At 43.3% G+C, this 15,577-nt stretch overlaps 1 non-coding gene across 1 annotated transcript; it reads left to right on the top strand.

Moving 5' to 3' along the window:
* The first annotated feature begins 14,754 nt into the window (after positions 1–14,754).
* TRNAG-CCC lies at positions 14,755–14,827 on the top strand. The gene has a single exon. It is a non-coding gene; the product is annotated as a tRNA-Gly (tRNA).
* The last annotated feature ends 750 nt before the right edge of the window (positions 14,828–15,577 follow it).

Here is a 15,577-nt window from a genome sequence, read left to right as displayed (position 1 = left end):
TATCTCCTATCAGGAAAGTGGGAGAACAGCAAGGCTGGACGTGTTTAAATTTAAGCATTGAGCAAGGCTACACGGTGCGTAATGGGCAGGATTTGCTGATGGGAGTAAGGGCCAGATTAAGGTAAGACATGAGCAAAGGGCTCCCATCCAAGGTCCATTCAGATTTTTATATCATACTAAAGTGTAAATGACTGATGAAGGCTTAAAATGTAACCTATCAACTGTACTTGCATTTTACTCTAAAGCCTTCAACTAAGAGACTGCAGCCTCATAATATAATTCATCCACCCTGAGTTGGAGCAGAATATTAGAGTAAAAAACATAAACTCATTCCTCCTCCCTGACTGTTCCATTTGCACGTTTTCCTGTATAGGAACCACGCACGAATATGCCAGCTCCACTGTGCAAATATTTGCCTTGATCCGAGGTCAGAGACCGGTCTCAGCCTGCCTCAGGCGCACACAGCCTCACATCCTCCCAGCGGGCTGCTTGTTCTCAGTGTTTGATATCAATCTCTGTTCAGTGTGCTTTCACATCCCAAGTGTTATTTTAATCCAAACTGGGTTTTATTTTTAAGAAATCTCCTCTTTTTTTTTTTTTTTCAAAATGGCTTACTTATGTATTGCAAGTAATAATAATATCAGATACTCATGAAAGTGACTTCAAATTCTTGGCATATAATTGCACAGTTTAGTCTTTCACAGTAACCCCGTGAAGTAGATTCTGTCATTATCCCCATTTTCACATGAGGGAACTGAAGCACAAATGATGAAAGACTGTGTTCAAATTAAATAACTTGCTGTGATGTTAGGGAGACAGGGTTTCTCTTAGGAGGTGGAGGCAGGGCTGTATGGCCTTCCTCTTTCTGGCAGTTCACACTGATCTGCCTACTTGATGGCTGCTGGCATAGGCTGTGGAGCTCCTGCGGCTTCGTCTTATCTTATATACATATATATATATATTTTTTAAGGTGAAGTATAGTTGATTTACAATGTTGTGTTAGTTTCAGGTATATGGCAAAGCAATTCAAATCTATATACATATCTTTTTATTTCAGATTCTTTTCCCTTATAGGTTATAACAAGGTATTGAATATGTTTCCTGTGCTAGACGGTAGGTCCTTGTTGGTTATCTGTTTTATGCAGTCTGCCTCCAACTTTAGAAATGCTTGCCTTTTTACTAGTGTAATGACAGTTTGTAGTATAACCTATAACAGAGCTTCTCAAGCCATCTGTGTTGAAGGACAAGCTTTATTTTTTTTAAATTTTCAAACCATTGAGTGACAACATTTTTTAAATTGCTATAAAAGTTTCTAAACACTGACTTTCAATTTCTATAGTTGTGGCAGATTAACTAGGAACAACTTGCAGATTAGCGCCAGTTTGAGGACTATATTTTGAGTAGCACAAGTACATATTATCAGCAAATTCAGTTTCATGCTTTTAGAATTTCATCTCATTCATTCAGTTATATTTGTTAAATGCTTACTACACAGCAGGCAATAAACCAAGTGAAGTAAATAAGAACGTTAGGGCCTTCTCAAAGCTAACATTCTAGCAGGGGAAGCAAACTTGGAACAACTCACTCCAAATTAATTAGTTTTTAATTTTTATTTATTTATTTTTGGCGGCACTGGGTCTTCATCACTGTTTGCAAGCTTTGTCTAGTTGCTGTGAGCAGGGGCTTCTCTCTAGTTGCGGCGTGGGCTTCTCATTACAGTGGTTTTTCTTGCTGGAGAGCATGGGCTCTAGGGCATGTGGGCTGCAATTGTTGTGGCTCATGGACTTAGTTGCCCTGAAACATGCGGGATCTCCCTGGACCAGGGACAGAACCAGTGGCCCCTGGCATTGGCATGCAGATTCTTAGCCACTGGACCACCAGGAAAGTCCCAATTCATTGGTTTTTTAGATAAATGCTAAGAAGAAAATTAAAATGCTTGGGATTCATATCAGAGTGTCCCAAGCTAGCCTGACAGGTTAGGGAATGTTTCTCCAGAGACTCTTCAATCTTAGAGCAGAGCAATGAGCAGAGGGTGCTAAGCTCATAGTGGGGGGAAAAGGTTTCTGGGCAGAAGAATGGGCATGCAAGCGTCCTGAGGCAGAGAGACATACGAGGCTGCAGAAATAGAGAGACTGTGTCCTGTAGGGCAAGCCATGGGTTTTACAATTCATCTTAAGAGCTCTAAGAAGAAAGCTCTAGAAGAGTTTTAAGCAGGGTGATAAAATGGTCAGATTAACCTTTTAAAAAGAACAGTTTTCTTTCTTTTTTCTATTTATGGCTGTGCCATTTGGGATCTTAGTTCCCCGCCCAGAGATCAAACCCATGCCCCCCTGCATTGGGAGCACGGAGTCTCAACCACTGAACCACCAGGGAAGTCCCTAAAAAGAACACTCTTACTTTTCCATTAATTTAAATACGGTGAGTTTTTGTAAGAATTGCAATGGGGAATTACCATTGAATTTGGTCATTGAAATTACCAAATTTCATATATGAACAAAAAGTTTGGGGCTGTTCTTATATAGGGAGTGTTATTGTGATGCCTTGCCTAGAAGAACACGACACGGGGACAGTCACATCTCCAAAGAGGTCAGTATGTCCTATCTCTGGGCCCTCCCTTCAGCCACGCTACCCTCTAAGGAAGATCTTAAGGAAAGCAGCTGTGTGAGGTACGCGACTAACCGGCACCCGTTCCTCGCTCTTCCGTACTAACACAATCACACTGTAGGTCAAATCAGCCATGCTCCCAGCTAAAACTCATTTTCCAAGCCTGAGAGTGACCACGTGACTCTGTTCTGGCCAATGAGAAGATAGCAGAGATCTGCTGATTTTCCAGGTAGAAGGAGACCATCCAGCTAGTATGGCCCTGTCCCCTTCATCCTACATTAAAAATGAGTCCCAGAGGTGCTGCAGCTGCTTTGCCACCATGAGGCAACAAGTACGTGGAAGAAATCCAACATTTGGTAAGTTTGGTGGAGCAGAAAGGAAAATCTGAGTCTGGGATGACTGGGCCTGCACAGCCCACTTTTGGTCCCACCTGGTTCTGTGAGAAAAATAAAGCTCTATATGTTGAAGCCACTAGGAGTCTGGTTTTTTGATTCTTGCAATTGAAAATAATTGAGCTTTCCAATTGGACACGGATGGTCCACAGAATCAGATCAAACGGCATAGCACAGTATTCTCCCCGCTGCGGCTGTTCCCATCTTTGGACATTTAGATATTTCAAATGAAAAAGGCTTTTCTTTTTCTTTCTGACATCTCATCACCCTTCTCACCGGGAGCTGTAACAGGATAAGTCGCTCTGCTTTGGATCCTTTGTTTCTTAAAAGGGGAAGGGCAGGCAGCAAGGCTTCGGTGGAAAATGCTGATATACTACACCACATCAGAATGTGCTGTTCTCATTTATTTTTTAATACAAACCCGTCTTTGCATGTGGGCACTGGCAAAGAGTTGATGGTTACGAAATATTGGGCGACAGTGGTAATATAGGAGGTAAGTGACACACAGCAAAGGAATCTTGTCTTCAAATTACGCAGAAAGCAAACCCATTGTGGTTCATGACATAGTTCCCACATTTTTTCCATATTTATCCAACAAGGCCCCAGTCAAATAGATCGTGTGTTCCGTTTGTTAAGTGAATATGTAAAAACAGTGGACGAGTTTTATAAAGCAGCATGAAAAAGTCATGAGAAGGTACAGCTGCTACTGCTGTCTGCTGATCGCTTCCTGTGGCACCATCGAGCTCTGGTGAGAACCAATAAAAATGGTGTGTACAGCATTCAGGGATGAAGTTCAGGAAGTGGTTGTCACAAATGATGGATGCAACAGTTACCGTATTTAGCACCAAAGCAATTCATTTATCTTTACAGACATACAGGAGCAGAAAGGGTGAATTCAAAGGTAGTCTTCTGGGCAGCGAGGACGTTGCCACTCTAGACACACACTGTCAAGAAACCCATATGCCTACAGTGTAAAGAGCTTTTTTAAGATTATAAGCTGTCTTCCAAGCAAAGCAGCCTCTACTAAAAATAGCTCTATTTGATCAGACAGTATAGGAAGAGTGCTACTGGTTGGTCTCTTAGGGGCAAAGATAGAATTAAAACTCAGTATAACCTCTCATAGCCACAAAAGGACCCCCCAGGATGGGCTGTCTGTCAAAGGAGAGATGTTTTAAAGGAACACATACATTACTGGGGCAGCCAACTGAAAATACAAAATACTCAAATATATCTAAAAGGAAGTCTCCTTGGCTTATAATGAGGGTGAAATCCCCCTGAAGGGGTCTGGCTGAAACTCCAAATTAAGAGACTGAAGCTGAAATCCCGATGACCTTGAAGAAGCAGCTGAAGACTTGAATGTATGTTCATTTTCAGTCACTAAATTTCTGTAACATCTGGAGCATGATTAAGGCTTAAAAATGTTGAAGAACTTCTAATGACACTAGTAGCCATTGGTTACGGTGAAGAATGGTCCTGCTGCCAGAAAAACAAATGACCAGGCACTTAAAGCCTCTATCAGGGTGGAAAAAGGCATTTTGCCAACTTTAGTCACCTCTTGGAAACTGTGTGGTCAGTTTTCTGAACTACATTTGAACTTCAGAAGTCCACAGTTGCTTCCCTGGGTGAAACAGGCTTCCTGGTATTTCAAGGAAACTTAAAAATCTTTGGAAAGTCTAAAAAGAGCCTAGTTTGGAAAAGGGGAAATACTGTAAATATATATACAGAAAAACAGAAAAGAAACTTTAAGTTAACAGTAGTTATATGGGGTAGTAGAATTACTACTTTTTAATGTATCTCATATTTTCTGAATTTCCTAATATAAACATATATTATTGTATAACCAGAGAAGTTTATAAACCATTAAAGGAAAAAAAAGACTCCTTGTAAATAAAGCCTTCTACAGAGGTGAAAGATGAGTTTGTTCTACCTTAGCAACTAATTAGCTATGTTACCTTGATATTGGAGGTAAAACTTGCCAGATTGAGATATATATGCAGCACCACAGTACTTGGCAGAGAAGGCAATGGCAACCCACTCCAGTACTCTTGCCTGGAAAATCCCATGGACAGAGGAGCCTGGTGGGCTGCAGTCCATGGGGTCGCTGGGAGTCGGACACGACTGAGCGACTTCACTTTCACTTTTCACTTTCATGCATTGGAGAAGGAAATGGCAACCCACTCCAGTGTTCTTGCCTGGAGAATCCCAGGGATGGGGGAGCTGGGTGGGCTGCCATCTATGGGGTCGCACAGAGTCGGACATGACTAAAGCGACTTAGCAGCAGCAGCAGCAGCAGTTCTTGGAGGCATATGGTAGATCCTTTATAAGTGGCAGTTTGCATCATTATTCCTGCTCAAACCACATTCAGTGTTCAAAACCACATTCAGATAGCACCAGGTATAAAATTCTACTTTGATGAGAAATTTACCTGAACTTCACAGTGAAAGAAAATTGTCCTGAAAACAGGGTGAAAGGATACAGTGTTCCTCATGTAGCTCCAAAGCCTGGAAATCCATGGCAAGGAGAGAGATCACTGGAGGCAGATGTGACCGGAGGGTGCCAGTTTTGGGGACCAGAATCTGGCTCCCTTTCACCTCTCACTGGCTTCCAGACAGATGAGAACCGCGAGGCTCTCATGACCATTTGTCAGGGATCCCCGCGCCTGGGGTCAGGTGCAGTGACGTGGGACACAGCAACTGCCATGGCTGCAGCTGTTGGCCATCAGCCCTGGGAGGGCTATTTCAGGTTTCGAAAAGCGTTCCCTGCCCCACTAGCATAGCTTCCAGAAATGCTTTGAACTGTTCAAGGACCAAAAGGCCATGACAGCCTCCATTCCTAGGAGGCCAGCCTTCTGCTAACCTAGCCACAGTGAGGTAGGGTTTCTCTCCCGGGTGGGGAGAGGCTGTCTACACCCCTAGGCCAGAGCTTTCGGGGAAGAGAAACTTAAACATCCCCTCCTCCAACTAAGCCTTCAGTAAAGATTTTCTGCTCAAATTTTCCCATCGTTTCAGCTAAGTATGTCTAGTGTATACTCTTTCCTTGCAGTGCAGGTAGTGAGACAGTATCTCCAAAGCTAATAGTAATACTGATGGATTTCCCCTTAGGTTGTGCTAAGCAGATTCCATATTACTGCATTCATTTCTCATGACAAACTTGTGAGGTCAGTACAGTTATTGTTACTCTGATCACTGGCCCCAAATTACTGTCCGCTCACAGTCACCTTGTAATGCATATATGCCTGGAAGCATCCTCAGTTTACTTTCTCTTCTGAAATTTATGAAATGATTACCAGTTTAAAATGTGCACAGTGGGGACTTCCCTGGTGGTCCAGTGGTTAAGGATTCACCTTGCAATGCAGGGGATGCAGGTTTGATCCCTGGTTGGGAAACTAAAAGCCCACGCACTAGAGAGCAACTATACCCATGCCGCAACTAGAGAGTCTATGTGCTGCACTAGAGAGCCCACAGGATGCAACAAAGACCTAAAACAGTCAAATAAATAAATATTTTCTAAAATAAAATATGCACAATTGGGTCTTTATGGATTCGAAAGAACAATCTTGGTTAGCTTCTTTTTCTCAACAACCCTGCCCCATTGAGCCCGAGTACTTTTCTCAATGACCCTGCATCCAGGGTTCAGATACAAGTTCTTTATATCATGTCTCTCAAGACTGAATCTCTAAGTTGTTGGCCTCAATTCTCTTCTAAAAGCTGTAACACCCTTTTTTTATGGCCCAGGGAACACATGTACTTCCATATGACCAAAAGATAGGATGGGAGAGAGAACCAGCCAGAACCATATGCACTGAATTTTTTAGTGTAAGAAGAAGCCTGTGGCGCCATTATTCATTTATCATGCAGGCGTCCACCGGGCAACAGCTGACAAGTGCAAAACGATGCTCTGCCTGTTCCCAGACTGTCGGGACACTCAATGCAGACTGTCCATGGCGGCCCTTCCTCTGTTCTTCCTTCTACCCCCACCCCCAAAGGCTGCTCTCGGCAAACATATGGGAGCCATTGGGGCTTACTCCTTCCCTTCCGATGTCCAAGTCACGTTGACAACCAGGGATTTACAACTGCCCAAAATGGAATGCTTTGCTTTCTTTTGGGTTATTCCAAGTTTGGGGCCTGTTAAAAGTTTTGTAACTACATAAATATTTATCCATAGTTTTTGGTTACTATATAAACATAACAAACATGACACTGGACCCAAACGCTGTAAGTCACACCAAAGTCTTCCAATTATGAAACGGGAGAATGAATAAAGGACTTTGGAACTGATTATTTTTATCATGAAATAGTCTTACTGCTATTTTTACGCTGGGCTTTTAAAGTACCAAAATGTATTCATCTTTGACTCTATAAATGTGAATGTTCAGACCTCACTTATTGTCCGTCAGCCAACTTGCTGAAACATGCCCCTGGATCACAGAGACCTGTGGGAGAAAGAGTATGGTGCAATACAAGGTTTCACCTTTATTTTATTGTATTGTATTATCCAAAAGTTTCTAACAAACTTAACAAGAAAGTTTTTTAAGAAACTTTTGGCCAACCCAATATTTTATTTTGTGCTGTGAGGCTTGTGGGATGTTAGTTCGCTGACCAGAGATTGAACCCATGCCCTCAGCAGTGAAAACCCAGAGTCCTAACCACTGGATCACCTGGGGATTCCCAAGCCCTCACTTTTTAAAACAAACTTGCTAACGATAGAAAGCCAAGGATGAAAAATGCTACTCTGAGCTTTGTCACCTGTGAAGGCAAGAGGCATGACTTTGTGTTCAAGTGTCACCAGTTTATATTTGTTAGTGGGTTCTGGCTGACACAACAGATACCAGGTAGAAAGAGCTGAAACGTTTAATTTCCCAGACAGTAATTACTCAGGGAAGGCAATAAAGTACTCAGACCTAGGAAGGGACACCATTGCTCATGAAAAATGTGTGTGTGTGAGGATATTATTGTGAATTCTTTTCTTAACCCTTTGTTTGCCATGAAGTTAACCTTCTACATCCAAGGGGTGAAGCTTGTACTTAATGCTCTTCAGAGTTGTGGTCCTGGGAGGGGGTCTCTGGCAGGGCTCCCAACTCTTCTGTGGGAAGCAGTTGGTCTCTGGAGAGGGTAATCTGCAGGTTAGAGCCTGCTTCCTCCACTCTGGCTTGAATCCATCTCCTCCATCTTTCTTGGGCTCCCTGTCACCACATCCTGTAGACAGAGAAAGGCAGGAAGCTTTTTACTGCTTTGCAGATGATCAGACTGGAACCAGTTTTTCTGTATTTGATGGTGTATCATCAAAGGGAGCAAACCCTGCAGCTTTAGCTGGAGGTGAAATAGAGCAGGTTTGCTGGCTTCATAAATTCTGGCACAATTTTATGTATTGTCCCAAGAAGTAGATAACAGAGCAAGCCCTGGAAATTTTGTACAACACTGCGCTGGTAAAGCTCATAATGGCTCTGCTGGGTCTTCATTTCTTTAAGGGACTGAGCCAGTGGGCAATTGGTGTTCTTGGAATGTGATTATCCCCCTTCTGTACATAAGTAAATATTGACAGCAAATGGTTTAACGACTTGCTCCGAATTTCATAGCATGCCAAGAATATAGTTAGAGAAAAAAAAATGGTTGGAATTTCTGATTTTCAAACCCTTGCTTTAGCCAGGAGACTCAGCTCTAAATAGACATGCTTTAAATGCACACTAGCAAAATCTGAGAGAAATAATGTTGCAGAATCTAGTATCCTTTAAAACCTTTGGCTGGAAGTTATCAAAGCTCACTAACATTCTAAGTCCCTTACCTCTGCATGGACCTCCTAGGGGGTGATGAATCACCTTTTCCCATCTGTGGGCCTGCCAGGCAGAGAGGTTAAGCAACCTAGCTAATGACAGATGTTTAGAGGTAGAACGATCCCGGACTCATCTCTTGACTCTAGAACTTTCCCAGTGATGCCAGAAACTGACCAGATGAGTTCAAAGAGACTATTGCACATCTGTGATAATTCTGTACTGTATTGTGTAACTTGGTTCAGCTGGAGGGGTTTTCCAGAATCCCCTTCTCTGTATGATTCTGGGTTAGAGTTGACCCAAAGAGAAATAGGGCAAAGATTTGGAAGGTGGAAGTTGAGCGATAGCCACTACTTTGTGAGGGTCATTGTGGTTTCATGTGGCGACACACAGATGCAAAAGTGCTGTTGGGTTCTAGTGTATCCTTGGTCTTTTCCATTCCACATCCAGCAAATCTCTCTTTCTTCCTTTCCTTCCTTCTTTCTTTCACCATTTTATTGAGGTATGATTAACATACAAAAATCTGTACATATTTAGTGTCTACAACTTGATGAGTGTAGGAGTAAGTGTATAACTGTGAAACCATCCCAATAATTGATGTCATAAACACATCCATCCCCTCCAAAAGTTTCCTCCCACCCTCTTTATTAGTAGTAGTAGTGTTGTTGTTGTTTTGTGTGATATTTGTACCTTTTGACTGATGTCTGCCACCAGCCTCTGGCAACCACCATTGGGCTCGCTCTAGTAATTCTTCTGACGGTTGGTCCAGTGGTCCCAGGCCCACCACCAGATTCAAAGGCAATAGTTTTCCATGGACTTCTCTACCAACTTTGCTTTCACAGCCCCACTCCAGCAACTGGATGTGCCTGGCTATTCTTGGCAGATTTTGCCTGTTCCATTCACACCAGGGCTTCAAGAGAACTGGTTAGTCACCAGCTCTCCAGCTCCCAACTAGGCACCTCTACTTGCCCAGCTTCTCCCACAATTGCCTAATACATCCTGGAATACTCATAGTGGTTCTGCTTTCCCCACCGAACTCTGGCTGATGGAAAGTCAACATGGAGCACCAGGGGAGCTGCAGAGGAATATGAGGGAGTTCCTGCCTTCAGGGGACTTCCAGCTCAGTGGGAAGGTAAGACATTTTCACATAGCCAGCTAGCTGGGGACTCATGGCAGCTCATGAATTAAGTGACAAGTTCATGATGTTGCTTGAAGTCCTTGAAGCCAGAGGTGTCCGGTGTCTTTTAGCGCCAGGCAGGAGGAGCTGACTGGGAATGGCCACAGTCAGCATTCTTAATGATAGGTGGCCACATTTAGTCCAAGTGAATACAGACCTTTTTCTCTGTTCCATTCAGGCTCTAGGCTCCTGATCAACATAAGAATGGAAAGAAAGTTACCTACATACTGGGTTAAAGTGTTGAGTACAGTTGAACATGAATGCTGACATTGAAGATTTCCCATCCAACCAACAGAAATTCCCCTGGCCTGCCACAGTTGGGTAACTTGAGTTCTGGAATTCCAGCCTCGGTTAACCCCAATCCACAAATTTGCTGGAGTTATGAAACTTAGTGAGAGTACGGTTTTTCTATTATTCATTCCCAATACGTTCTGTCCGAACCAACACCACTAAATTTATTTCCCCCACATGTTTAACCCCCTGCATGTTGATCCCCTTTTGGTGTCAACCAAAAGAAAAAGAGATCAAAGCATGTGTTCCTGGTTTTTACACAAAATGAATTTTATTTTTAACTTGGCTGGAAACTTCCCCATCCACTCAGTCTATTGTCTTTTTTGTTGTTGTTGTTGGGCCTCAGTTTCCTTCTGTTAAAAGCAATTACTGATGGCTCCATGGGGAGGTATGAACATCAATGCTGGGATAGAAACCCTGGTAAGATCCCTGGATGAAAGGTGATAGGGAACACAGGAGCAATCTGGATGAACAACCCCTGGAAAAGTCAGTCCTCAGCCCAAAGCAATACCACAAGCTTCCAGAAACTGCTTGTGAGTTGAGGTTTTATTTTGCAAATGTGTATCTACAGGCCCGTGTGTCAGCAGTGTCGACTCCAGAGAGCTAGGAATACAGTAAATGACATGGTAGGTAGCTCCGGAAAATGAGGATTTATTTTTAGTTCTGACCCTTGTCTGTTAAACGATCTGATATAAAAACAAGGAGGAAAAAGAGAGAAGAGACTGAAATCTAGGAGGCAACGAAAGGATGTGGAATTTCTGCTGGATCTTAAAAAGTATCAGTGTGAAACTCAAGTACACTTTTCCCATTTCTTTTCAATCAGAAAGGTGTTGACAGGAAAAATGGATGAAGAGTGGAGGATGTGACTTCTTAGGAGACTCTGGTCCCTTCCCTGCAGTCATTCATTTTGAGACCCTGGCTCGAGGTGCCTATGGTGGAGGTGGTGGTCTTCTTCAGATATGGAGCCTTTAGCTTGTCACTCATTTAATCCCTGGATATGATAAGATTGTACTTCCAAGCAATCTGTCCTGTTTGTCTTGATGTTTTATGGGCTGTCGTCCAAAGGGTTCCTGCCTAGCCTCTGTTTCTATGCTCTGCTGAAATGGAGCAAAAAGGGAAAAGAGGCCCAGGAGTAGGATCGGACAGAAAGCTGAGTCTGCTCAGTAAAGAGAGGGAAATCGTAGAGATGCAGAAGGATGGAGAAGGTGGACTCTCAGAGAAGGACAGGGCTCGAGCTAAGAGACTTGAGTAGGAAAGCAGGAATCTGAACAGCAGCACAAGAACAGACAAGAAGCCAAGATCAAGAGACATAACTCTTCATTTCTATTGTAAAATGTGGTCAAACATTTTGTCATGGTGCATGGACAGTGTTATACTTTAGGGATATCTGAATTCTAGTCCCGGCTTTGTCACTAAATCACTGTGTGACCTTGAAGAAGACACTTGAGTTCAGTTTTCTTCTCTACAAGCCACGGAGGTTGAATTAGAATGGGGTCTCCAGGGAATTCTCTGGCAGTTCAATGTTTAGGACTCAGCACTTCCACTGCCTGGGCACGAGTTTGATCTCTGGTTGAGGAACTAAGATCCTGCATGCTGCAAGGTGCAGTGAAAGAAAAAGATGGGGTCCCCAAAGTAGAGACCCCCAGAAGAGTCAAGACACAGCTAAGACTTGTGTGAGGACCTAAGATGGTTGCTTCCAGCAAGTCAAGCCCTTCCTCTGTCCTTCCAGCACCCAGAGCTGTCAGCTGCAAATCCTGCAGGGGAGGGGTGCTCTCTCCGAGGCAGTCTGCCTTCTCAGTCTCTATGTAAAACGTTTTCCCACCCCACACCCCAACTCCCTGTGATCTCAGGACCTCAGAAATCCAAAAGTAACTTTTCTCTCTGAAGGGATGCAAATCCTAGAACAGGTTTCAATGATTCTCACTCTTCTCTCAACTCTGAAGCTCTTAGATTTGGAGATTCTATTACAGAATAAGGTTGCAGACCACTTACACGGCAGTTACCTACAGACCCTTATCACAGTCTGGAGGCAAGCTGTCCCACCTGTTGGGACACTGAGCTTCATCTAGGCCTAGGTCCTGGGCCCTTTCTATCTGCTCTCTATCTTCCCCCGGAGATGTCCTTGTCTGCACATGGGATTCAGGGTCACCATCACATTTGTGCTCAGCTGGTGGGAGAGGCGAAGAGTGAAAGAAAACTCCTGGATAAGCAGTTTCTTTTTAAACAAGTGATGGGGGAATTACACACATCACTGGTGCTCACAGTCCAGGGTGAGAGCATGGCCACGGAGCCATGTTGCACCATGGGGAGCTGGGAAATGAAACCCTTGACTGGGTGGGGGGGTGTGGATTGAAATTCCATTACCAGAGGAGAAGAGAAGCACAGATTTGGGAAGACAAGGTCAGTCTGAAGCAATAAGGAACCAGCAGACCACACTAGCCGGTGAGGGGGGCAGTTACGGATGCTTGACCAGCCATCAGAAATGTCACGGGAAGGGAAAAGAAAAAAAGATGTTATCCTTAGGAACTGTGTGTCCATTTGAAGGAAAAGACAACATCAGCAAATACTAGCCTGCCTTTCCTCTTTGGCTACAACCCACTATTTAAGCTTTGCTTCAAGGTTAACTGCTGCAGTGGTTTCCAAACTTCTAGAAAAGAAGTTGCATTTATAAATGCACTCTTACATGAGATTTTAATTATAAATAAGAAAACAAAAAGACTGCTCTGGCTGAAACAGAGAAGAGGGCTCAGAATTCTGGCCACCTGCTCTGGCTGTCTTCGCACATTAGAGGCCAACACCCATGGAGTTCGATGTCCACTTGAAGGTTTTCCCCCAGAACAGTGAGACTCCAAGAAACCTAATCTGAGGACCCCTGATCTGTGAGAAGCAGGTCAAAGCTACTATCAAGGATAATGTGATGTCATTAAAGCCAAATTAAGACCACTCTGAACTTTGTAACAGTGAAGTCATGCTCCAGATTCTAAAAGTGAGAAATCTGAACTTCACTCATTTCCTAAGTAAGGTCATTCCATAAACCCTATTCTGTGATAAAATGACTCAATTCATTTATTATTACAGAGCCTTGTGCATTTTTAAATTTTTATAATATTCAGATGGCTATATCCATGATTGATTTAGTCAACGATGCAAACCCCAGCTACAACCTGGTTACTGTGGGGAAATTTCATCCGCTAGATAAAGTGGTTTCATGGACTACACTGCTACAAAAACCCTCACAGGACAAGGCCCACCCTGACTGAGAGGCAGGAGCAGATTCAGGCAAAGGACATGAGCTCCCTGGTCAGAGCATCATAAATACCAGTACCCAGGGGCCAGCGATTCTCTTACCTCTTATGGTGAATATCAAGGAAGAGAGGGATGTGTGAAAGAGAAGATCTGGAATTTCAACTCAGGATTACATTATGAAAGTGTGAAAATGTTAGTCGCTTAGTCGTGTCTGATTCTTTGTGACCCCATGGACTGTAGCCCACCAGGCTCCTCTGTCCATGGAATTCTCCAGGCAACACTAGAGAGGGTTGCCATTTCCTTCTCCAGGGGATCTTCCCGACCCAGGGAACAAACCCGGGGTCTCCTGCATTGCCAGCAGATTCTTTACCATCTGAGCCACCAGGACTACATTATGGATGACCTCAAAAGAAGCTTCCAGAATGTGCAGGAGCCCTGGATCCCAATACCAGATCGGCAGAAATGCAAGCCATCTGGTTGGGGTAGAAGAGAAACAGCAGGGAAGGGGGAGATGGACTGACATTCCTCCAGCAGTGTCAGTGGGGAATGACACCCCACCCCAAATGTCTGCAAGGCTATTACACATTGAAGAAAGCAGGGAAGAGGTCCTGAACCTGGCTAAGAGAGCTGAGTATTCCTGATGCAGGTTTATTCCTGACAAGGGTAAACAGGAGGTCTCAGTAGTAAACCAAAAATAAGGGACCAGTTTTCTTCTTACACCTCCTTCATACCAGATAAAGTTTCTTGACTCTTAATCCAGTCTTAAAGAAATAATCTTCCCATTTAAGCCCTGCATTAAATGAACAAAACATCATAGAGTGTGTTGCAAATTGTTCAATAAGCACCTTGTAAAAAGCCCAACGGAAATATGGGCAAAAGACATGAACAGGCAGTTCACTGAGACTGTGAAGATGTAATAAAAAAGGAGTCCAAGCTAATTATTCCTCAGGGAATTGCAAGTGCAGACCACACTGAGATACCTTTTTATACACACCAGATTAGCAAGAATTAAGAATTGTAACAACACCAAGCGTGGGAGAGAAGAGGTAAAGCTACAGGAATTCTTTCACATTCCTAGCGGGAGTGTAAATTGCTGTAATCACTTTGGAAAACCATTTGGCATTTCCTTGTAAAGTTAAACATTTTTAACTAGGACTTAGTAGTTTCACTCCTGAGTACATATTCTAGATCAGGTTTTTTCCAAAGTTGCAGGTCATGAACCTATTTTAGTGGTGTACAACTGACATTTTTAATAAACAAAATAGAATACAGGGATTTCCCTGGTGGTCCAGTGGCTAAGACTCTGCACTCCCAATGCAGGGGACCTGGGTTCGACCCCTGGTCAGGGAACTAGATCCCACATGCTGCAACTAAGAGTTCACATGCTGCAACAAAAATCTAAGATCCCGAATACAGCAGCTAAGACCCAGCACAGTCAAATAAATAAATATTTTTTAAAGAATACAATCAAGTAGAAAAACTTAGAGGACATTGTAGTAAGGAGAAGTTTTGTTTCATGAATTGTTTCATGTATGTGTGTATGTCCATGTGTGTGCGCATTGTGGTATAATTTTCATGGTTGCTAAATGAGTCAGACAAGACCCCTGTGGAGGAGCAGAATGTTTATCCCTGGGATCAGCCTTTGAATGTTAAAGCAGAAAAGGTTTCCAGAATAAATTCACCCAAGTTAGTACCAGGCCATGTTCCCTGATTTTCTTGACTAAAATAAACTATTTTCTTCAAACTGTATTTTTGCACAAATCCCTTTTTACCAGGGGACAGCCTGTGCCATCTGGACCAGGCTCTTCAGTGGACACAATTCATTAGCTGCCGTCACTCTCAAAATGCAATTGAAATGGATGCATCCTTTAAACTGAATGCAAACAGTGGCTTCTCCACACTCATTTGACTCAATAATTCATGAAGTACTCATGATTACTTATTGAGACTAAAGTAAAATTAGCCACATAGCAGCCCGGGAAATGTATCTGCCCTAAGGTATTAAGTGTCTGTGTGTGTGTACTCAGTCGTGTCCGACTCTCTGCGACCCCGTGGACAGTAGCCCACCAGGTTCCTCTGTCCATGGGATTCTCCAGGCAA

The sequence above is a fragment of the Cervus elaphus genome, chromosome 14 (genome assembly GCF_910594005.1).
Source record: "Cervus elaphus chromosome 14, mCerEla1.1, whole genome shotgun sequence".
Classification (NCBI taxonomy): domain Eukaryota; kingdom Metazoa; phylum Chordata; class Mammalia; order Artiodactyla; family Cervidae; genus Cervus; species Cervus elaphus.
Note: the sequence above shows the minus strand (reverse complement) of the source record. Positions and strands in the feature narration are given on the sequence as shown.